Below are 24,646 nucleotides of genomic sequence, written 5' to 3' on the forward strand. Positions count from 1 at the left end.
GCAGCACTTAAAGTGTCACCAAAGTGCATTATTTCTACAACGTAGATGTACAGCTTATGACAAGGAATACCCAAATGCCACAGACTTGTGTTGCTGCTTATGATACAGCCATAGAAACTAAGGAAAATCTTGTAGGAGTTGAGACAGGAGCAGCCATACCATTAGTCTGCACCATGGCATCTGACAATAATACTACTATTACTACTACTACTACTAATTATTTCTTTCCTGCCGCTCCTTTAGGTTTAAGGTTTGCTTTTTGGAATATTTTGAATATTTTCAAGCCACGGTTGAATCCATGGATACAGAATCCGTGGATATGGAGGGCCAACTGCAAAAGCTAAAAATGCTCGTATAAATTATACATCCATGCTTCTCAGTCATGCTCAAAACAGAGGGCATTTTGGAATCCCTCCTGGACAGAAAGTGGAAATGTAGGACAAGTTCTGGAAAAGGAGGGTGTCTCGTCGCCTTGTGCTTCAACCACTCCGCTCTACCACCTCTGAGTCTTCTTAGCCCATCTGCCATGGCTCCATCCTACAGGATGCTGGGATTTGTAGCACTCTTGGTCAGCAAAGCACAAAGACCTTGCAAGCCTACAAATCCCAGCATCTCATTGATGGAGCTACAGCACTGAAAAGTAGTGTCAAAAATGGCATCATTTTTGCGATGCAGATGCACCCCATGAAGGCACTTTATGACTATTGTTGCTAAACAAATGCATGGAAGCAACACTAATAACCTTGTTTTTTTATTATTAGCAGTCATTACTTTAGCTTCATGCTCTCCCAGGGATATTAAACTTTATGACCAGGAGCTTAAGCAAGACAGCTTTCTGGTTTTATAGGGTTTGGCCTTCCGACGCTGGGGATCCTTTTGCAAGTCTGCAATGGATAGTGAGATGCTCCAAAGGCTTTTGGGGGGGAGGAATGGCATTTTCAGAACCAAAAGGACGAAAAATTAGCTTTCCTGGAAGATGCCGCTCAATAAAGAACAACCACCTGCAAGGCCTATCTGCATCTTTCACCAGACATCATCATAGGACTGTGACTATAAAGATAAAGACATTGATCCTTATTTATGCTCTGCCTTTTTTTAGCCGCCAGATACAGCTAAAGAAAATGATATCACCCCAAAGTTTAAAATATAATTAGACCAACAACAGAATTAAAACCAGTTAAAAACAGACCTATAAAAGGATAAATAATATAAGCAACAATGCAGCACACTATGAAAGGTCTTTCATTGCTTCCGAAGCAATATCCGCCATCAGAGACCTCCCAAAAGAGACAAAAAGCCCAAGTCTTCTCCTACTTACGGAAGGATAGGAAGGAGAGATAAGGAAGGATGCTACGGAAGACAAGTAAAGGAGGAAGGATACTGAAGTAGTAAAGGAAGGATACTATGGAAGGAAGAAAAGGATTATTAAGGAAGGATAGTAAGGAGGAATTGTTGTGGCACCAGAACTCTTTGACAGAGAAGGCTAACTATGGCCTGTTACAGACAGCCAAAATAAAGCTGCTTCGAGTCACAGTGGAGGTATGGTGTTTCAATGATGCATGCGTCCTAAGAGTCCAGAAATCGCACCAAAGCTACGCTCCAGCCCTAAGGACTGGAGCGTGGCTTTGGTGTGGCTTCTGGACTCTTGCATCATTGAAACACCATACCTCCACTGTGACTCGAAGCAGCTTTATTTTGGCTGTCTGTAACAGGCCTATGTTTCACCAAACTACAATTTGCAGAATGGCACAACTCGGAGCCATGGCACTCAAAATGGTGTCAAACTGGATTATTCCTGCAGTGCGGATACAGGGCAACTCCTACACAAGGCTGCCTTGAGGCACTGTATCACACCCTTCTTCCAAATTCCTCTGCAAAGTTCAGGGCTGGACAGATGGGCTTTTTTTTGTTCACTCCCAAAATGAAACTGTAATTTTTGGCTAAAAATAAACCCCAGCGACGAGGAAAGGCCGGCCTTGTCTTGCGATCGCAACAGTTCGGCAATGCGCCACTTGGGCTCCGGATCAGAGCTCACAACCTGACTTTCTGAAAAAATAATGTATGGCTCATTGCTGTTGCGAAAAAGACATCATCTACCAGAGAAGCGCATCAAGGTTAACTTGTTCCCAAAAGATAATTGCACAACTTTGTTACCAGCACAATGCTATTCAGAGATGTTTAAACAACTTAAAAACTTAAAAACCACAAAGGAACTGGGAGGAAAATGCTCCAAGTGGAGCAAACTTTTAGAAGTAATGAGCAAACTTGTTGTTGTGTGCCTTCAAGTAATTTCGGACTTATGGCAACCCTAAGGCAAACCGATCATGGGATTTTCTTGGAAAGATTTGTTCAAAGGAGGTTTCCCATTGCCTTCCTCTGAGGCTGAGAGAGTGTCACTTGCCTTGAGGTCACCTAATGGGTTTCCATGGCCCAAAAGCATGAGATTCGAACCCTGGTCTCCAATGTCATAGTCCAACACCCAAACCATTACGGCCAAGCTGGCTCCTATGAGCAAATAGTATTCATTAAACTTTCATTTTTAAATGTAACAATGTTCCTTTTCATTTTTAAAAAGTTAAAAATTAATTTTGTAGCTAATTTTTCAACATCGTGACCAACAAAAGCTGTGCCCTGAATCTTGCTTGCATGCAGCCTGGACCCTGAATTGGTCTCTGAATCCGGTCCTGATTTCTAAAATGAGAGTTTGGGGGGGATTTAGTATATACGTGTGTGTATGTGCCTTCAGGTCAATTTATGGGGATCCCATGAATTTCCTAGGCCCTAGGGCTTTCTTAGCCAAGAAATCTTGGTTTTGCCAGTTCCTTCCTCTGAAATATAGTCTGCACCACTGGAGTGAAAGACATCATAGACTCGGTCTCCTTTCACAAATGCATGGAGTGATGCCCAAGAAGGACTCTTAGAATCAGACTGTATGAATAGTCACAGAAATGCAAACCATATAGTTTTGCATAAACTTTGCACCAATTTACTCCATGCATCTGAGGAAACAGACCAAGTCTACGAAAGCTTATGCTACAACATCTTTCGCTCAGTTCGCCTCAAAGGTGCTACCAAGACCCCTTTGCAAACTGGCTTGACACATCTACGTCTCCGATTTGCACCTCTTGGGTATTGGGGGGAGGACTGGGGATTTGGGGGGTTTAAATTGTAATTTTTTAATGGGTTGATGTTTTAATTATACTGTTGGAATCCACTTTGATTCTTTGTGAAATAGCAGAACACAAATAAATAAATAAATAAATAAATATTATTATTATTATTATTATTATTATTATTAGGGCCCATTCAGTCTATGAAAATAATCTGAGTTGAATCCTTGGTGTTCACACACGTCCCAAATACGCTTGAGGTACTTTTGGGGGGCTGGCAACCCCCCCCCCCACTTAACTCAGGATATTCAATCCTGGGATTTCCCCCCCTGAGAGATCCACATCCATCCTCATTGTCGGCATTATGAATGTTTCCGAATCAATTCAGATTGCTCTGTATCATTAAAGGAAGGAAGGGAGGCAGCTCCGTTTTAACCCGAAACAATGGCATGTGTGAGTAACACAAGGGTTAAAATGACTCAAAGGGATTCATGAGTCCAAAACATAATGGGAACAACAAACACAATGTGCATCAGCGCCATGATCTGCATCTCCCCGGGGCAAAAAAATGACCCCGCTTAGACATCGTGATTCATGCGACCTATAATCTCTGGGAAATGCAACATGTCCTAGCAAAGTTTCACACCCAAGTTTTCAAATTCCTAGAGATGAATAAAAGCCAGAAAGACAGAGGCCCAAATAGGGTTAGCGCTGAACCCTTGACCAATGAATTGGGGCAAAAATCTCTATGTTCCCCAGACTCTCTTGCACAGAAGGAGGAAATGGGCAGCTCCTTTCCTGTGTTGGCCGGAGGAAGGCAGAAGCACACAACGCTCAGCGGAGCTTTCAAAACAAATTCAGTGGAAATGCTCCTCCGGAAATGCGCACAGAACCAGCGCAACCCTCCTCTGCAGGGAGCACTAGGATCCATGAAAAGCACCAATATTTTATGGTGCGAGTGATAGGATCCTTTCTAGAACGGGAAACTACTGATCGTCGGTTCCACACCAAGAATCTGAGGTCCACAACGCACTGCAGAAATAATCCAGTTTGAGGCCGCTTTAACTGCCCTGGCTCAATGCTAGGAAATCCTGGAAACTGTAGTTGTTGTTCGTATTCTTTGTGGCAATTCTTCCTTGATGTGTAAACTTAACCTTTTCCATGTATGTTAAAGCAGTGTCAAAGCGGATTATTTCTACAGTGTAGATTAGACCTATGGCTCAAGAGACCCAGGTTCACAGTCCTTGATGAAACATGGATGACCTTAGGCTACAACTCCCTTCTTCCATGCCTTGCCTACACTGCTGGGTTGTTGTGAAGATAAAAAGTGTGGAGAAGGGAGAAAACACTGTCCTACACTTCTTAGAGAAAAGAAAGGATATTTTTAATGTGAAGCTGAAGGCTTTCTTTCATCCATAGTTTTTGGTGGGTTTTTCAGGGCTATATGGCCATGTTCTTGAAGCTTTTATTCCTGACATTTTGCCAGCATCTGGCATCAGATAGATAGATAGATAGATAGATAGATAGATAGATAGATAGGGATAAATTAAAAAGGAATGATGGGACCCGAACAATGATTTATGAGAGACTGGAGAGGCTTAAGTCTGGAAAGCTGAAACTGCTACTGGAACAAACCGAGCACATTCTCTTAACATAAACATGCTCCAAAGAGTTGGACCTGCGCCTAACCTAATCCTGGACTTGGCTCCCGTGTCGACAGATTTGCAATGTCACTCAGCTACCATCTTCCCCCAGGAACGGATATTGGGTTTGGACGGTCACCCAAAATGCAAAATACATGCATTTAGGCTGGGGTTAGCATGGGGTTATTATGCCTCCGCAGCAAAGATCCAGAGCAGGAGGGGAATCCTAGCATCCGAAAATCAGACAAACTGTAGGAAGCCAGGCTCCGCTCAAAGGGAAAAAAGCTCTGCCTTCCTTTCCTTGGCTCTGGAGGAGGCATTTTTGTTCCGTGACTTCACCCACTTCTCTTCGCCCAGCTTTGTTTCTTGAGGATAGTCGGAGGAGTTGCAAGGGTTTTGCAGCCAGGCGCGTGCGACTCCTTTTATGCTGCTCCTCTGTTCCATTTTCTTAATTCCTGGAGCTTGGGGAAAAGGTTGCCATTTGGGGCTGAGATGTTGCAACCCAGACACTGTCGGACTGTAACACCCAGCATTCCTCACCGTTGCTTACGAAAGGCTTTTCCCCTCCATGGCAAATGAAGGAGAATTGAGAGCCGCCGTACAGAACAAGTGGACTTCCAGATACTTTTGTTTTAACTAAACATCCTGTCTTTCGCCCAACATGGGAACCAAGGCAGCTAACATCATGAATTAAAAAGCATTGGACTACGACTCTGGAGACCTGGGTTCAATTCCCAGCTCGGCCATGAAACCCATTGGGCAATGTGAAGTCAAAGGCTTTCGTGGCCGGCATCCATCGTTTTTTTGTGGGTTTTTCGGGTTATGGGCCATGTTCTAGAAGAGTTTATTCCTGATGTTTTGCCAGTATCTGTGCCTGGCATCTTTAGGGATGATCTTCTCTGAAGATGCCAAAGCCACAGATGCTGGCGAAACGTCAGGAATAAACTCTTCTAGAACATGGCCACATAGCCCAAAAAACCCATAAAAACCCCATTGAGTAACTTTTGGTGAGTCACACTCTCTCAGCTTCAGGAGAAGCCAACGACAAGCCTCTTCTGAACAAATCTTGCAAGAAAATCCCTTGACAGCATTGAAATCAGAAATGACTTGAAGGCACACATCAACAACAACAGCAGCAAACATTTGAAAAACAAACCAACACCCTAATGATAAAAAGTTTTTAAAAAGACCTTTAAAAATTACATAAACTACCCTATGAAACACCAGCACTTTGGAAGCATGTAAAATCATTTTAAAGCATGGCAATAACAATAAGAGTACAGTACAGATGCCTCATTAAAAGCCCTCAATGCAGAGCTAGTGAGATTATACTTTTTAAAACTCAGATTGCAGCAACTTTAAGTAAGTGGAGGACTAAGGAGGAAAGTGGGAGGAGGAGAAAGAATCCAGGACTTTTTAAAAGCAACTGGAAAAATGGGACGGTAGAGGGTTCATTGAGACCGTTCCTGCCAAGCTAGGTCAGTTGGAGTGTGTCTTTATCACAACCCAACATGGGGGTCTTCAGATGATGCTCTTGAGCCAGCAGACTTCAACTTTCCTTCCCAAATGCCCAGTCTCATAACAACAACTCAGGCTCAAAAAGAGGCATGGTTTATGCTCCAGGAGACGCATGAGGCCAGCTGCTAAGATTAAAACAGAAAGGGCTGATTGATGGCACATGCAGAGAGATCCGATAGCTGCCCAAGTTTTGGATTGCAAAGCCAGGAGGAGATTGACAGGCCGACAGAGGACAGCTTCAAGACGCGGCGCATGGCCACTAGCCACCAAGACTTGCTGACTCAAAATGTACCCATGCGCGCGCGCACACGCGCGCGAAGTTAATTTACATTAGCCAACCAGGTTTTGGCGCGCACACACACACATATATGTATGTATATGTGTGTGTATACATTCATCCCTGCTAACTCACGGATCGAATATCCGCGGAGGAAAGACCTTCACTATTTTTAATGGCACGTGCGCCCACCCGGCAGCACACCCCATTCAAGCCTGTGGGTTTGAATATGCGCGAGCCTCCGTTTTTCATGATCCAGAACGGATCCCCTGCAAAAATGGAGGACCAATTGTATATCTGTGTGTGCATGCGCAAGCAAATGTGCCATTTTGCTGCACCACCACACTATGGTGCACTTCACAATTCTCATGTTCTCCTCCATGTGTGTTTACCTGCCTTCAGGTTTACCTTTCATTTTATAGCAACCCCATTAATTTCAGGTTTTCTTAGGCAAGGAGGCATTTTGCTATTGCCTTCCTTGGCAATACAGCCAACAGCTGTGGTCCTCAAACTTTAGTTCTCCAGTATTTTGGACACCAGTTTCCAGAATCCCTGACTCTTTGCAGGGGTTCTGGTGGGAGGTGAAATCCAAACCTACAGTGCATGGTATTCCAAGAAAACCCCAAAATAGGTTTGCCTTAGGCTTGCCATAAGTTGAAAACAACTTGAAGGCATAAAACACCACCAAAAACAAACATATTATGTGTTGTTTGCTTTATTATATTGCATCTCTTTCTATCTGGACAAGCTGCTAGATTGCATTGTTGTATATCTGTGCTACTCCTTCCTTCTTTTCTGGGTGCGTTTGTTAGACTGTATGTCTTTTAGTGCATGTAAAGCACCATGTGCTATATACTGCATAAACAACAACAATAAACTAACACAATACTGGTGACCCAATGGAAGAGATTTTGCACTGGCAGTAAAGGGTGGTTTTTGCAAAAGCAGCAAGTCTACCTGATCTTGCCAGACAACGAGGGCTCCACCAAACGCAATGCAAAAAGCAAACCGCTTGTCAAGTTGCGTATAGCAGGGAAAGGTCTCCTCCGATGGAAAGAGCTCTGTCCAAACACACGCAGCGTGGGGCTGCCATCCATCACCTGGGAGGGATGTTTATACAACCAGCCGGGGATGGAAAAAAGGCAGGAGGGAGGAAGACACCCCAAGCAGAGATTATGTGTTAAAAAGGAGGGAAACCTCTCTAACATTTGCAGCTCAAATGTTTTGGGACAGCAGGCAAGCAAGAGGCAAGAAGGCAGGGAAAGGCTGCGGGGTCAAGCAGAACCCCACTTCTGCCCGATCTCATGATCCAAATCCCATCAAACAAAACTCATCTGCATCCCTTTATCCTTCTATATCTAAGGGATAGAAAGGGAATATAGATGTACCCTTCTATACACAATTACCATCGCAAGAATTGGAAACAAAAGCAAACCCCAAGAATAGAAAAACGGTTAAGTAAACTAGAGGAAGCAATGGAAACGGATGCATTGACGGCGTTCATGAAAGACAGAAATAAAGAGGAAACGGAAAGAGATTGGGAAGGTTCAATAAGGTTTAGAGAAAAGCAAGTTGTTAAATTAATCTAATTTTGGGGATGGAATTAAAATATCTGATGTGCAAAAAGCTTATATGCATATATGAGAGACTCAAACACTTTTGAGCATGGCTAGGAAGCATGAATTTATATTTCTAGGAGTGCTTTTAGCTTTTATTTGGTCATGTCCTCTATTTTCTCGAAGACCCCACATTTTGCAGTAATTGGCAGTTATTCGGACCTCCGCTCACCTTGTTCCAGGGTCCAATTTCCCCCGTTTCTTAAAAAAGAAACTCCAAAGTGGCGCAAGAAAGCAGCTATTTGGAGCGCAGAGCAAATCAAGGCCAAGTTTTCCTTGGAAGCCAAGATTACTAAATGGAGACGGTCATGCTTTAGTCATATCATCATGAGCAGAGTTGACGCAATAGAAAAGACAGTAAAATGCTTGGTAAAGTGGAAGGCAATAAGGAAACAAGAAGGTTGGATTCCAGGTGGATAGACTCCATCAAGGAAGCCACAGCCCTGAGTTTGCAAGATTTGGAGGTCTCTCATTCATGGGGCTGTCATAAGTCAAAGCCAACTCTGGAACAACAGTTCACAGCCCTGAGTTTGCAAGATTTGGAGGTCTCTCATTCATGGGGCTGTCATAAGTCAAAGCCAACTCTGGAACAACAATTCACAACAACAAAGTTCAGCTAAGAAATGGTGCGATGATCCTTTTGGAGAAGACGTTAACGTATACTCACAAGCAGACACACACACAAACATATAAATACACATCCATGGCCAAACTGACCCTTGCACACAGACATAAATACACACATAGACATACATAGAGCCACTACTTGCCCCAGCCAGGCTTTTCACAGAACAGAAATCAAAGGGGTGTTTATGGATCATTTCCTTTGGTTATGCGCTAAAAGCCAAGAGTGGCAAATATCTGACTGCTGTCATTATGTGGAACATGGGCTGAGCTTGTTTTCTGCTGCTCTAGATAATGTGACTTTGGGCAAGTCACATTCTCTCAGCCTCAGAGGATGGCAATGGCAAACCGCCTCTGAACAAACCTTTCCAAGAAAACGCCATGATGGGTTTGTCCTATAGTTGCCATAAATCAGAAATGACTTGGAGGCACACAGGAACAAAAAACAAAGAAGGTGGTCAGACCCAAAACAATGGGTTATTATTACAAGAAAGCAGATTACAACTAAACATAAGAAATGGACTCTCTGTCTCTAGAGGCTTTTAAGCAGAGGTTCGATGCCCACCTTTCAGGGGTGTTTAAGCAGCAGATTCCTGCACCGACAAGGGGTTCGGTTAGATGCCCCTTGGGCTCCCCTGTGATTTTGCAATAGTTGGATTTGAGTCTCGCCAGTCACCAAGCTAACCTTCTAAACCAAACGGTGGGAGCTGTCGAAATGGGAAGGACAAACTGGTTCGACAAGAAGAAGCGGTTGGCAGACCTATTTCAAGGCTGCAGCAGGGGACAGAACAGGGAAAACAAGACTTTTTTGTGTCCCCAAGATCTTGAAGGAAGACAAGCAGCCTTGCAAAGCTGGACTTGTCGGTTCCTGAGCAAATTCAAGACGCATTCTTTGAGGGAAGAGGGAACGCAGCCTCCGCTGGCAACCTTCTGGGTCTTTCTATCAGTCCCTGGAAACTTTCAGACAGGTCTTGCTTATAAGGTCATCCACAACGAACGCGCTCGGCTTTTACATAAATCCATCAGGGATACCTTTATTGGCCAACCAAAATGCACAATATACCCTATATACCCGACTATAAATTGACCTCATGCGTAAGTCAAGGGCAGGATTTGGGGCCATAATTCTGGATTTTGTTATGACCATGGATAAGGCGAGGGTAAAACTTAGGGGCATGTAATGAAAGATCTAAAGGATGAAACAAAGGAAAACAACGCCAAAGAACGTACACAATTCCAGCAGACATAACTATTTGGACTCATACTAAAAGCTGGATGGCTGAGAGAGAAGAGGGTTCTTGCCTTTCACCATATGTGCGCATGTATATGTGTGTTTATCTATGTATATACATATATATTGCAGAAATGATTATCACATGCAATTGCGCAAATAAAGCGATATCGGAAATGCATTGTCACTGAAATTCCAAAAGTAAAAAGATGCGCATTAATGCTTCTTTGTGACTGCTTTAGTGGCGGGTTTTGTGCGGCGTCATGTGAAATCGTTACGCATAATTATGTTATTTTTTCCAGGATATTCACGGGATAAACTCCCAATCTCCTTCGTGTGATAAACTCCATAGTGTCAGAGGTGCGACAAGATCTCTCTTCATACTGATTCTGCCGACTAACACGGCTATACCTTTAAATAAATAAATTTATTCTGTAAATTGGCTGCCTCTTTTCTTTTCTGGAGGCTGAGAGTACACTGGAATGCCTCCAAACTTTCCTTATGCGACACTTTGCAGAAAAAAGACACAACGCCAAAAGTCCAGCTCATCTGCCGCCTCTGCTGCTGCCGCAAGCAAACTGCACACCAGGCAACCTGAGCTGGCTTTTGGCGTTGTGTCTTCTCCCCCAAACCAGCGCCTGGCCCACTGCCACAGATCCTCCATAGCGTCACTGTCAGTAGGCTGTCTAAGCCCTCCTTAATCCCCTTGGAGCTAAACAGCGCCACTCATGCTATCGTGCACACTGTCAACACAATCCTCAGCTCCGTTCGTGATTGCGCAAACTCAATGGTGAAATTCCAGCTTGGCGGCACACACTGCTGTGGCCCATAGAAATCTGATGTTGCGGGGAAGTTTGGAGGCATGAAAAGGGAGCAGGAAATACTCTTTTTTTTGTAAACGGAGCAAAATTCCTCTACAATCCAGGACACACAACAAACAGCCCCAGACAGCTGGCCTCCTTTGTGAAGTCAGTGCCGTGACACTGACCACATTTCAACACAACACCAAGGCCTTTCAGCAAGAGATAAAGGGAGGGATTTTGCTCTGATGGGTCAGCAATAATGTTCCCCTCCAGACACATGAGCATTATGTGTCTTGTACAGTGCATTGTACAGAGGTAGATATGACGCTGAACACAACTTTGCATTCAACAGGTTTGTTGTTGTTGCTGTGTGCATCATTCTCGACTTACAGCAACCCTAAAGCAAACCTATCACGGTTTTCTTGGCAAGTTTCTCCAGGAGGGTTTGCCACAGCCATCCTCTGAAACTGAGAGTGGGTTTATATGGCTGTGTGGGGATTCGAACTCAGGTCTCCAAAGTCATAGTCCAACACTCAGACCACTACATCACACTGTCTCACATTCAACAGGCAGGTGGGTTTTAAAAAAAGAATGCACAAGACATCCTTGTGTGAATAGTAATTACTAGAATCTCAATCATTGTGTGTCACAATTATAGGGCATTACACCTGGGATGTGTGCGCTTGCGCATGTATGTATCAAGTCGTCTATATAGGGTCGATCATTTCACTGGAAGGAATTTAGCTCTTTCTCCTGCAGAGATCTAAGTGTAGAGATCAGGGTTCGAATCCCCGCTCAAGCCCTGGAAACCCACTAGGATGACTTGGGCAAGTCACACTCTCTCAGCCTCAGAGGAAAGCAATGGCAAGCCACCTCCAAAGAAATCTGGCCAAGAAAACCCCTTTACCGTAAGTCTGAGTCAACTTGAATTCAGGCAACAACACCAAGAGCCAGCATGGCATAATGGCGAATCTGGGCAGATCATACTCTCTCAGCCTTAAACAGTGGTTCCCAAACTTTGATCCTCCAGATGTTCTGGACTTCAGTTCCCACAATCCCTGACTATTAGCCAAGCTGACTGGGGCTCCTGGGAGTTGAAGTCCAAAACGCCTGGAGGACCAAAGTTTGGGCACTACAAATTCCAATACATCCTCCAAACCACTTGGTTTTCTTAGGCCAGAACTAATTTAAAACTCACCTACTATTGACAATGCAGGGGAGTTATGTAGCTCTAAGGATTTGGGTCTACAATGCCGTCTGCCTAAAGTGGCAAGGTAACTTTTGGATTGCAGATTAACATTATAATTTATTGCAAACTCACTCCTGATTATTCTTCTCTGCTGCAAAGGAGCGTGACCAGAAAGTAAAATAGCTGGACGAATCGGGGACCGAGATGAGATTTTTCCAAATCTCAACCCGTTGCTCAAAATTAAGCCTTGGTGAACCCATCCCTTTCCATATCTAGAGAGAAGATAACCCCAGAAATGCTCTGATGCAACACCAGCTATTGCCACATTTGTCCAAAAGTTGCACGGCTCCAAAATAACAAAGATAGCAAGATAAAATTTAGGAGAAGTACTCTGCATCCCCAAATGGAGTGTGCTAAGAATCAGAGGAGGAAATGGAGACAACTTTCCAGATCAGTTCCCCACCTCATTGACGCATCTAAAAACACTCCAAATGTCAGGGTAAACATTTTAAGAATGTAGCAAAAGTTTTCCCTAGCCTCTGTCAGTCCAAAATATATAGCATAATGTGCAATTGCATTTTAAAAGCGTGAGTAAGCATTCCTGGACAGAGGCAGTGTGGACATGGTAATCTGTGCTCTGATAACCTCATTTTGCATTATGAACGGACTCATTCCCACTTACAAATAAATTGCTTTGCGATCCGAATCAATGGATCGGTTCGGTAGCGGAGTGTGGTTCCCATTACGTTTGCCCCAGTCACATTTTCTGGCTGCAAAATAAAATGAAACAACCCACTTGTGGTTCACATTGATGAATGAATCGGTTCAAAATGGACCCGCTCCAGCTGGCCCAAGGGCAAATTAAAATCAATTCCGATCCACATCTGGTTCACACTTGCGCAGAATCGATTTATCCAAAAAGACGCTGGAAAAAATCAGCATCAAAAAGGCACGGGTTCAATGGGTCTAGCGCAACCATTGACTTCTCTCGCCTCCTCTCTCACACCGCTTTGGTCATAGTCCCTTGAAAATCGCTGCCTGCCAACAATTCCCCCTCAAACTCCAGCCAAAACAAAACAATTTCTTTTTCCTATTTGGCTGTCCATGGGACAAGGCATGCTTTTTGCAAGCTGTTTCCACTTTGTAAACACCATCCATCATCTAAGAGATGCCCAGCGTCCCCCAACAGATGCAGAAGGGAAGGAGCTGTTGTGTCTTTGCTCTGCAAAGTGTAACTCAATGAAGTTTTTGGACACATCTCTGCACCGGTCGCTCAGGCAGGGCCTTCATGGCTATTCTCCGGCTCAAAACAAAAGAGACAGCTGACTTAGAGAATACATTTAATTAAAACTTCAAACCTAGACTTGAAAACAACACAACTTGGCCTTTGAGCTTGAATTAAAGGAATAAACCTTTCCCACAAAAGATACAGTCAGTCCTCTGTATCCACGGATTCTTCATCCATGGATTCAACTATCCATGGCTTGAATATACATACAATATACATATATATATTCCTAAAAGCAAACCTTGATTTTGACATTTTATATAAGGGACACCATTTTACTACACCATGGTATTTAATAGGACTTAAGCATCCATGGATTTTGGGGTCCTGGAACCAAACCTCAAGAGGATACCAAGGGCCCACTGTCTCTCACTCTCTCTGACTTTGCTTCTCGAATGAAGATTCAGGAAGGACTCATGATCCCGTGCTTTGTACAAGCGCGTTGATGGCCAATCCAGGATAAACAGGTCCGGTTACAGAAAACACAATGGAAAGTCTCCTTGGGTGATGTTTCCAGGTTGCATAATAATAATAATAATAATAATAATAATAATAATAATACCATCCCATTGCATATAATGGGACTTGAGCATCAGTGGATTTTGGTTTCCATGGGGGATCCTGGAACCATATATATATATATATATATATATATATATATATATAGTGTCCTGTACTGTGTGATCTCAGGGCAACATACAAGGAAGACGACACAAGTTAAAAACAGTTCCAGGTTTAAAGCATTAATTTTTTAAAATAATAATTTCAACAGGTTAAAAACCTACTAAGCAAGTCAGCAAATTTAAACAGCTTAAAAGGCTAAAGCTAAGCGTACATTACATTATGAAAAGTAAATTAGGCCCCAAAGGCTTTCATTAATAAATAAATAAAGGTCGTGGTTGAACTTGGCACCCTTTAAAAGAAACCAGTCTCAAGACAACCAGGACAAGGCAGGGAAAGAGAGGCTAGACGTACCTCTTTTACAAAGACAACGATTGTCTCGATAGCCGTCATATGACTTTTAGGAGAGAGAAAATAACTCAGATTTTGCAGAAGGAATGAAAAAGGAGAAAAAGCAATGAAGGTCAAGGAAGGCAAGCAAAGAGGATGGGCAAAAATAATGCCACGGTGGTGGGTTAGTGTCTTGAAAGTCCAAAGCAACTCACAATTGGAGAGATGGTTTTATTTTTCAAAACAGAAAAGCAGAGACTTCCAGAGTCAGACCTGTTCTGTGTTGGCTTTTTCCTAGCCAACCTCAAATTCTAGTATTCCAGTTGACCTTTTTTCCTTTTAATGACCTTAAATTCTTCCCGCAAACCTTCCCAGTCATATGATCCAAGACAGATGTTGGCGTTTCTTTCTTTGAAAAGGGATCAAAGGCGCCGGAGCCTTGGCTCGAAAGGCAGGCGAAAACACAGCACCACTTTTGCCGGGCAAACCTTTGGAAATGAAAGGACAAGGCCAGCCATCCATGATTCCTGCCCCAAAGGGGGACATTAAAATACAGACATAAATACCCTAAATGCACCAGATTTCCATCTGAAATTGGAAGCTAAGCAAGGTCAGCCCAGGTTTGCACTTGCATGGGAGGCCCCCAACAAATCCCAGGAGCTCTAGGCAATATTTCAGAGGAAGGAACTTGCAAAACCAACTTTGAGCGTCCCTTGCCTAAGAAAGCCCTATGGAATTATATATGGGGTTGTCATATATCAACATTTGTTCTTCGTTGTTGTGTGCCTTCAAGTCCTTTCCAATTTAGGATGACCCTATCATGGGGTTTTCTTGGCACGTTTCCTTGATGTGTGTGTGTATATGTGTGCCATTGCCATCCTGAGGCTAAGAGAGTATGATTTGCCCAAAGTCACCCATTGGGTTTCCATGGCTGAGCCAGGATTCGAACCCTGGTCTCCAATGTAGTTCAACACTCAAACCGCTACACCAGAAAGAAAGAAGACCCTATTTGCTGTCTTAATCCCTTCCTTCACTGCCATCCACTTATAATCTGGTCATCTATGGCGATTCAGAATTGCCTCCAGGTCCCTAAGGATGCTTTTGTACAATTGAAGATGGACCAGGTGCTTTTTATGTTGAAATTACTCTTGTTACTAGGAGAAGGTGCAGGAAAATTATGCAGACTCTGGATGTTTCTCCAATGCATTACTGGACCATTCATCCCCAACTTTCACTCTTCCACATTTTGTTGCTTTACAACCTGAGTTTGAAATGGATTTGACATTGACACTGTTCCCAGATGCTGATTCTCAACAGCGAAAGTGCACAATGTTGTTATTTTAGCACAGTAAAAGTTAAATAATCAGAAACAAACTGATACTTCTTTTGCACTTTGAGTGTAGAGAGTACCTTGACCCCAAAAGTGTTGACATTGTGCCAATCTGAATTTTGCAAACTACAAATGAGGCAAAAGGCAATTAACTCTTGGAGGAAAAGCCAAAGGGAGGGGATGCTTTTCTGCAAAGCAATGCATCTTGCACAACTGTGCAGCAGGAAATTCGAGCAGACCAAAACTCAGGGGGAAGCTATATATATATATATGTGGGTGTGTATGGTGTGAGCCGCTTTGGGTCCCAACTTGGGAGAAAAGTGGGATAAAAATTAAATAAAATAAAGCTATCATGGTGCAGTAGTCTGAGTTTTGCACTTGGACACCAAGAGACCAAGGTTCACATCCCTGCTCAGCCTTGGAAACGCACCAGTTTGGCTTTGGGCAAGTCACACTCTCTCGGTCCCTGAGAAAGGGAATGGCCAGCCTCCTCTGAACAATATATTATGACAAGAAAACTACTTTTAAAGAGAGACACAGCATAGTTCAGAGGATTGGGCGTTTGTCTAGGACTCTGGCAGCGTATGTGTGTTGTGTGCCTTCAAATCATTATGGCAACCCTATCCTGGGGTTTTCTTGGCAAGATTTGTTCAGAGGAGGTTTGCCATTGCCTTCCCCTGAGGCTGAAAATTGTGACGTATCCAAGGTCACCCATTGGGCTTTATGGCCGAGCTGAGAATCGAACCCGTGTCTCCAGAACCATAGTCCAACGCTCAAACCACTACATCATGCCAAGGCCTCATTCCCACTACCTTTTAAACCGGATCGCAATTCCATTTGAACTGGTACAAATGACTCTGGTTCCCCCTTAAATCAAATTGCTGAAGCAATTCGGAGAGGAGGGCCATGCGCTAGGCCCATTTAACCAGTGTCTTTCTGACACTGATGTTTTCTGCATCTTTTTGGATACATCGATTCTGCGCAAGTGTGAACCAGATGCGGACCGGAATCGATTTAAATTTGCCCTTTGGCCGGCCGGAGCGGGTCCACTTTGAACTGATTCATTTGTGAATGTGAACCACAAGTGGGTTGTTTTACAGGGACAAAATGCGATTGGGACAAATGTAGTGGGAACCACGCTCCACTGTCGATCGATACATCAATTCAGATCGCAAACTGCTTTTTTTTGTAAGTGGGAATGAGGCCCAGGATTCCTGGCTTATCTGTGGACCTTGAGCAAATAAGTCACTCCCTCTCAGCCTCAGAAGAAGGGAATGGTGACCCTGTTCTTAAGAAACCCTGCCAAGAAAACTCTGTTAACAGGTTCAGCTTAGGGTTGCCATAAGTCAGAACACAACTTGAAGACGCACAATAACAATCAAGTCAACTCAGGGCAGAGAAAAGCCTTGCAGAAGTGGACAGTTCGCTCCAAGGAAATCCACCCCCAGGATCCTGATGGACTGAGAATCCAGTTAATCCATGAGTATTTATTTTAAAGGCAAGAACCAATAAAGAAGAACACATTTGCAACCAGAGCATCCAGCCAGAAACATAATCCCCAAAGACGGTCCCATTGGCCAACCAAGGAGGCAAGGGCATTTTGCAAGCAAAAGGAAAACTGGAGTTGGACGCCTTTCATGCCAAACAGCTGCTTTGTTTTTCCAGCTGTCCAAACAGCTGACCGTCACCAAACAGACCCAGACCCTGTCCAGAGAACCATATGTTGTTGTTATTGTCGCCAATTACGGCTCTTGCCAATGGTCGCCCTGCGCTTCCTCCTGTGCTTTCAGCTTTTTCCGGCTCTTGCTGACCTTTCGGCTGTGGCGCACGCATGTTTTGCCTTCGGCCTCTGCGCATGGGCTCTCTATATATAACTAGCCAGCTGCAAGCTGAGCTTCATGCGTCTAACAGAGCGGACTCTGGACCTTGGAAACCTGTGTCACAATTCCAGGTGAAGAATAAAAAGGGGGGAAAGTATAACGCTAAATAAATATAATGGCACAGGTGCCAAAAAACTCTTGCACCGAGTCTCCCCCCAAATGTCACAGTTCCAAGAGAAGGATAATAAGGAGGAAAATACAACACTAAATAACCGTAATTTGGCACAGGTGCCAAAAATGTTGCCTTGTGCCCCAGAAGAGAAGAAAAGAGGGGCTTGAGTCTTCGCCAAAACTCGCCTGCAGTGGAGCTGAGAAACAAACTGGCAAAACTGGACCAACAATCACACCATTGCAATACTGATGCACCATTGACCACCAATAAGACTTATCTTACAATGCTAACATGTGTCTGTATTCAGCATAAAATAACCCTTGGGGAGGTCTGGAACCACATCAAAAGTGCATCTACTCTGTTGAAATAATGCACTTTGATACCACTTTAAGTGTTGTAGTATGCAGTCTGATACCACTTTAAGTATTGTACAGTAGCTCCATCCTATGGTATCTTGGGATTTGTTGTTTTGCAACAGCAAATTGGAGAGTCAGTGTGGTGTAGTGGTTTGAGCACTGGATTAGGACTCTGCAGACCAGAGTTCAAATCCTGGCTTGTGCATGTAAACCCATTGGGTGACCCTGGGCAAGTCACACTCTCTCAGCCTCAGAGGATGGCAACAGCAAACCTTCTCTGAAGGAACGTGTCAAGAAAACCCCATGATGAGTTTGCCTTAGGGTCGCCACAACCAGAAGGTGCACACAACAACAACAACAAAGGTCTTTAGCCTTCTCTACCAAAGAGTGCTGGCGGCTTGCAAAACTACCCAGGATTTGTTAACACGAAGCAATGGCAGTTAAAGCGGTGTCAAACTGCATTATTTCTACAGTATAGATGCACCTCTACCACAGAGCAGGTTTGCATCTGTACTGCAGAAATAATGCAGTTTGAGACCGCTTTAACTGCCAGGGCTCCATGCTATGCAATATTGAGAAATCTCACCAAATTAGAAATCTCAGACTGCATTATTTCTGCAGTGCAGATGCAGGCTCTGGGTCCCACAACCAATTTCCAGTCCCAGGATTCCATAGCAGTAAGCCATGGAAGTTAAAGTGGTGCCAAACTGGATTATTTCTGCAGTGCAGACACAGCCCAGGATTAGAAATTCTGACTCTCCTTCTTCCAGGGCAAAACAGTTCATCTGGTGACAATGAGGAATAAAAAGAAGAGATGCATTGCAGCCTGACTTCTCTGGAAGCACAATGCAGTGGAGAAACCTATATGGAGGCTGCCATTGGCTTTTACTGTCCAGATGAAAAACCAATTTGGCAGCAAATTAAAAGGCGGACGGAGAGCTTCTCCGCTCCCAAAGGAGGACTGCATCCAAAAAGCGAAAAGGAGAAACGTCCCTTTGCCAAGCTAGTACTATCCCGAAAAGAAGGGAGGGAAAAAAGCCAGTGTCCAGATTTCCATTTACTGGAAAAAATATATTATAAATCATCAACAGCCGTCCATTTCAGCCGCTGCATCCTGTTTTTATGGAAAATTAATCCAATTCTAAGTCCGCTGACGATGGTCTCAAGAGCAGAAGGCGAAGGAAGGAAAGGACCCTGGAATCACCAAATGCAGAGAGAGAGAGAGAAGTGGGGGGACCAGGCATTATAAAGGGGGTGCATGAAAGCATTGAAAGGAAAATTACAGAAATAATAATAATAATAATATGATTTAAATAAGCAAAGCAAAAATTCAGTGCAAAGGCCAACCAACAGTCAAACTCCTGGGAGAGGAGCCACGAAACAGAGGCAGCCGGACACTTGTAAATGCAGACTCCCATGCCTAAAAAGGCATGCCTCTAGTTTAATAGTTATTGCTCATGGAAGAACTTACACACACACTTTATTACTCTCTTGCTTTACCCCTTGTAAAAGTAAAGGATTGCAAAACCTTATAAGTTAATCCGTTTTCTATATTTTTCATTCTTTGAGGATATGTCCACCTCGGTCCTGATTGGAGTAGGTGAGATATTGATATTTATTGATTGATTATATTTATATATCTTTAATCAGTATTGTCATCCCCCATTTTTCCCTTGTATAGTCCACAACTCTTTCCCAATCTTTAAGTAATTCTGTATTTGATTTATAACCTATCTTTTTTAGACAGAATATCCATTAAGGGTTTTTTATATCAATCTGGAATCGATTTGGATAGTTAATTATCTTATCTACATGTTGCCTCGAAATCCCGGGAAATCTGTGGATATAAGCCTTTTAACATATATTTATTGATTTGTTTGTTTTATTTTTATCCCGTCTTTCTCCCAAAGTGGGACCCAAGGCAGTTAACATATATAAACACAACAATTAAAAATGTACAATTAAAATCATACACACACACACACACACACACACACACACACAAATATAACATTTAAACTATACCAAGTTAAAATTAATAATCTAAGACCAACTCTCTCGTCTCCCAATAAAACCAAGCCTGCTGGATCTTAAAAGGCCTGTTTAAATAAAAACAGAGATAGGTTTTTGCACCGTTTAACCCAGACACAAGTGCGAACACTTGTGCACAATGCACTCCCATGCGCAACTCTTCCTCTGCAATGGCCTGTGGCTGTTCTGCATCAGGCGATAATGCTGTACTGCTTCCACAGGCTAACCTATGCGCAAGCGAGATGTCAACTGGATCCCAGCCATTGCTACTATCATTATTTCATGCGGAAGCATAGGTTTCTTTTCAGAAAGAGAAGTCTCCATACCTCCTCTGTTCTCTCTGGGGGGACTTTGCACCAGGCTTTATGGAGGAAGCGGCATCTGACTTTGGGGATATCCCTCCACAATGACAGACATTGCTTTCTGGAAATGATTCACACAATAACCCTATGAGTCTTTCTCTCTTGCTTTCGGTCTGGGGACTTTGCATGAATCGCCAGCATGTTTCTCACCCATTTTATGTCTTTCGTTTCTTTTAAGACATTTTCTGTTACCTGAAATCAAACAGAGGCCTTACATCCATGCAATGCAAAACAATACTAAACAGCACACAAACAACACGCGTCTCCATAATAAGACAAATAACATAAACAAATACATAAATCACATCGTATCTTCTAAGGTGATATTTCCCCATTTCCATCTGGTTCACTCCTTTGGCCCTTAATATTAGCAACAAGTCTAAAGTTCTCATTGTGTGTCCCATCATCCTGAAAGTCTTGGCTGAGGAGTACTTAAGACCTTAGAGTCGCTATAAGTCAGGAATGACTCGAAGAGCACACAACAACAACAGCAACATAAAAAGGTATGCAAAGGGATCATGCAGCACCTTGGCGACCAACAGTGCCAAAGAAATTTGAGTATGAACTTTTGCAGACCTGGTCTGCAAAATGCATGGAGTTTAAAGAGGGTAGGCCATGATGACTATGTGGCAGACCAGAGAGATGCCAGTTTACCCAAGGCCACCAACTGGGATACGGACCAAGGACTGGTCAGTTTGTGGCTCAGCCTCACAGCCGTTGTGCCACTCTCCGGTTACACCTAAAAAAGAGGCAGCCAGGAACCATCCATGGCTTGAAAAATAAAAAGATTGAAGGAAATCGCCAAGCGGCTGGTGCCATACAAGCAACCGGATGGCACAGAAAGAGAGAAGAAAGGGGTGAGTCACCTTTTCCCCAAATCCCTTCCCTTCCTTTCGCTGAAGAAAGTGAGTCAGAAAAACGGTCATGGGGGTTTTAGGCCACAGCGCAGGGTGTGCGCATGAAAATCTCATCCCCTTGAATCTGTTTACGAGCCCCAACTAGATCAGAACCAGTGCTTGAAATGCTTGCATTAAATTCAAACAATGCAATGGGTCCACTCTATTTTGGAATAGCTATTGCAATGGTTGGGAATTGCATGGGCCTGGTGGACTGCATCCCCCAGCATCCTATGCTGACTGGGGCTAATGGGAGATAGCGTCCAACAAGAGAGATGCACCATTGCAACCCCTGGAGCTATAGGACTTAAAAGCCTTAGTTACTGACAACCAAGGGATCAATGCAGAATCCCTTCCGTGGGATAGAGCCATTGTTGGAGTTGTGATCATTTGCTCCATTTGATATCCAGTATACAATTTTTTGGTCTACTCTCTGTGCTGTTTAGACTGAAAAACTGTATACTGGATATCAAATGGAGCAAATGATCATGACCCCAACAATGGCTCTATCCCACGGAAGGGATTCTGCATTGATCCCTTGGCGGTCAACAACTATAGGGAAATGCAAGAACTTATCACCATTGCCATTATTTTTGGTCACTCCAGCCGTTGCCAAATGCAATTTTTTTTTTTTTTGCACTGAAAAGAAGGCAAACAAAGCAAAAACCACATCTCTAGAATCAAGACAAGCAGATACCTCTAATAAGCAATCCTCATCCGGCCGTGAATGGAAACCAATACAGTTAATCAAGATTTGTAGCAAATTCATAGAAAGCTGCTGCACGCAGAATGCAGAGAAAGCATGCATGCAGGCATCCGGTGCTTCTGGGGTTGGCATGGCTCTCCAATAGAAATTTTGTAAGACTTTGTTTTGCTTTGCTTCAGTCCTTTAGATCCTTTGCTATATGACCATGAGTTTTGGACTGTTGGACTCAAACTCCCAGAAACCCACAGGGAATGACGCTCCAGAGTCGTAGTCCAAGATTCAAACCACTACATCGCATTGGCGATAAATACCTGCGTCTTTCCTTCCAGGGGGAAAAAAAGCCCCCCTCTTAAAATGCAGCCAAGCTTCCATATCCACAGATTTATTTATTTTTATCCACGGAGTCAACCATCCACAGCTTGAAAGTATGTTAAAAATATATAAATTCCACTAAGCAAGCCTTGATTTTTGCATTTACTATAAGGGGCACCGTTATCGTATTTAATGGGACTGGAGCATGCATGGATTTTGTATTCACGGCGGGTCCTAGAACCAAAGCCCGCGGATACCAAGGGCCCACTCTAATAATTATAATAGTAATAGCAATAATTATAATAACAACAACCCATTGTATATAATGGGACTTCAGCATCCATGGATTTTAGTATCTATGGGGGGTCCAGCGGATACCAGCAGATACCAAGGGCCCACTGTAATAATAATACTACTGATAATAATCATAACCCATTCTATATAATGGGACCTGAGCATCCATGGATTTTGGTATCCAGAGAGAATCCTGGAACCAAACCCCAGCAGATACCAAGGACCCACTGTAATAACAATAGTAATAACAACAACAACAACAACAACAACAACAACCCATTCTATATAATGGGACTTAAGCAGTCACAGATTTTGGTATCCATAGGGGGTCCTGGAACCAAACCCCAGTGGATACCAAGGGCCCACTGTAGTAATAATAGTAATAATAATAATAATAACAACAACAACAACCCATTCTATATAATGGGACTTGAGCAGTCATGGATTTTGGTATCCATGAGGCATCCTGGAACCAAACCACAGCGGATACCAAGGGCCCCCACTGTATTAAAACCAAAATAAGCCAACAGTTCAAGATAAGCAGGTTTTTCATCCCCCAAATGATCTGTTCCTTGACAATCTGGGTAATAACTCAGCGCCTCTGAGCTTGTACAGAGCGCACCTCTTTTTTCCTCCCACCAAGTCAGCTCAACGTTTCCCAAGATTTGCACACGTTTTGTTGTAGGAGAGCCCAAGTTTGGGTCTGGGGGCTTTTTGTGAAGGCATTTGAAAATGATGGCATCCCAGCCAGACCAAGGAGGTTTTGGGCACCACCAGAAAGGAAAGAGGAGGAGAAGGATGGGAGGCAAGGCCAATGAAGTAAAAGTAAGAAACATCAGCTGGGCTGGGCAAACATATTGCAAGGGAGAGATAATAGGATCGGAGGGTGGAGGCAAAGTTGAAAGAAAGAAGCTACTGTGTCACTAGAGACACACACATACACACTCCTAGACACCCACAACCTTTCTGGCCGGCTATGAATGCAAAGGAGCAAATCTACAGACCAATTCAAAGCAGCACTTGCTTGGAAAAGGTTCCTTTATTTGGACTACGACTCCCCACATCCCCCAGCCAGATCCTGGAGGTCATAGTCCAAAACAGAAGGCACATTTTCCAGCTCTGTCATTTATAGGGCCATGGTGTGAAATGCCACAAAGATCTGGGCATGGGAAAGTAGCAACAACAGGCCTTCTAAGCATGCGCAGAGTGCCTCTTCCTTTTCGCAGAGCCTTCAAGTACACACAAAAACACTAAAAAGCAGCTGTCGGCAATTTCACATCCTCCAAAAGTAGAGAACTATAACGTGGAACATCCCAGCACAGCCAATATTTGGTGTGTGTGTGTATATATAATCCTTAGCATGACACTGAAAGTCAGTGTGGTGTAGTGGTTTGAGTATTGGACTACGATTCTTGGGACCAGGGTTCACATCCTGGCTCAGCCATGGAAACGCACTGGGTGACCATGGGCAAGTGACACTCTCTCAGCCTCATAAAATGACAACGGCAAGCCCCCTAACCTTTCCAAACCCTAGGGCAGGGCTGCCTTAGGGTTGCCATAAGTCAAAAATGGCTTGGAGGCACACAACAACAAACAACTGCATATTAAGATGGCCAGAAAACCTGTCCGTTTCCCCTTTCATTTGCAGCCTCACAAGTGTGGGGCTTTTTCAGGACCAAAAAAGAACCGCCTCTATCTCAGCTGATGCAGATTTTTCATTGTTTGGTCATCTAGGGGAAATCCTCATTCGCAATAGATGACCAAGTATCCATCGACAATTCATGCAAGATTTATGCACCCATCAATGAGACCCAAAGCAGAAAACTGCAATTCTGATGGCAAAGATTAGGCATTTTGGCTGCTCAGCAAGCGCACAAATAAGATCCGCAACTTTATAATACTCTGAACTGCGGAAATAAATTGTCTCTGGATCTTCACTGGGACCCAACGTTCAGAACAAGACTAGTAGCAATTCACTTAGCATCTGGACCCAGGTTTGAAACTCCTTGGACTTCTCACTCTTACTGTTCACAAAGAAGTATGGCGTGGGGAAAGTTACTCTGCAAAACTACAACACCCAGCATCCCCCAACTAGCATGGCCCCTGGGATTTCCACT

The 24,646-nt window shown here is 43.6% G+C and overlaps 1 protein-coding gene across 5 annotated transcripts in view; it reads right to left on the minus strand.

Annotated features, from left to right (window-relative positions):
- LOC149305809 (piezo-type mechanosensitive ion channel component 1-like) overlaps positions 1 to 24,646 on the minus strand; it is a 95,298-nt gene that overhangs the window by 61,657 nt on the left and 8,995 nt on the right. The gene's annotated exons all lie outside the window — the stretch shown is intronic.

The sequence above is a fragment of the Sceloporus occidentalis genome, unplaced genomic scaffold, assembly GCF_023333645.1.
Source record: "Sceloporus occidentalis isolate IW3139 unplaced genomic scaffold, rSceOcc1.0.p SCAF_10, whole genome shotgun sequence".
NCBI lineage: Eukaryota > Metazoa > Chordata > Lepidosauria > Squamata > Phrynosomatidae > Sceloporus > Sceloporus occidentalis.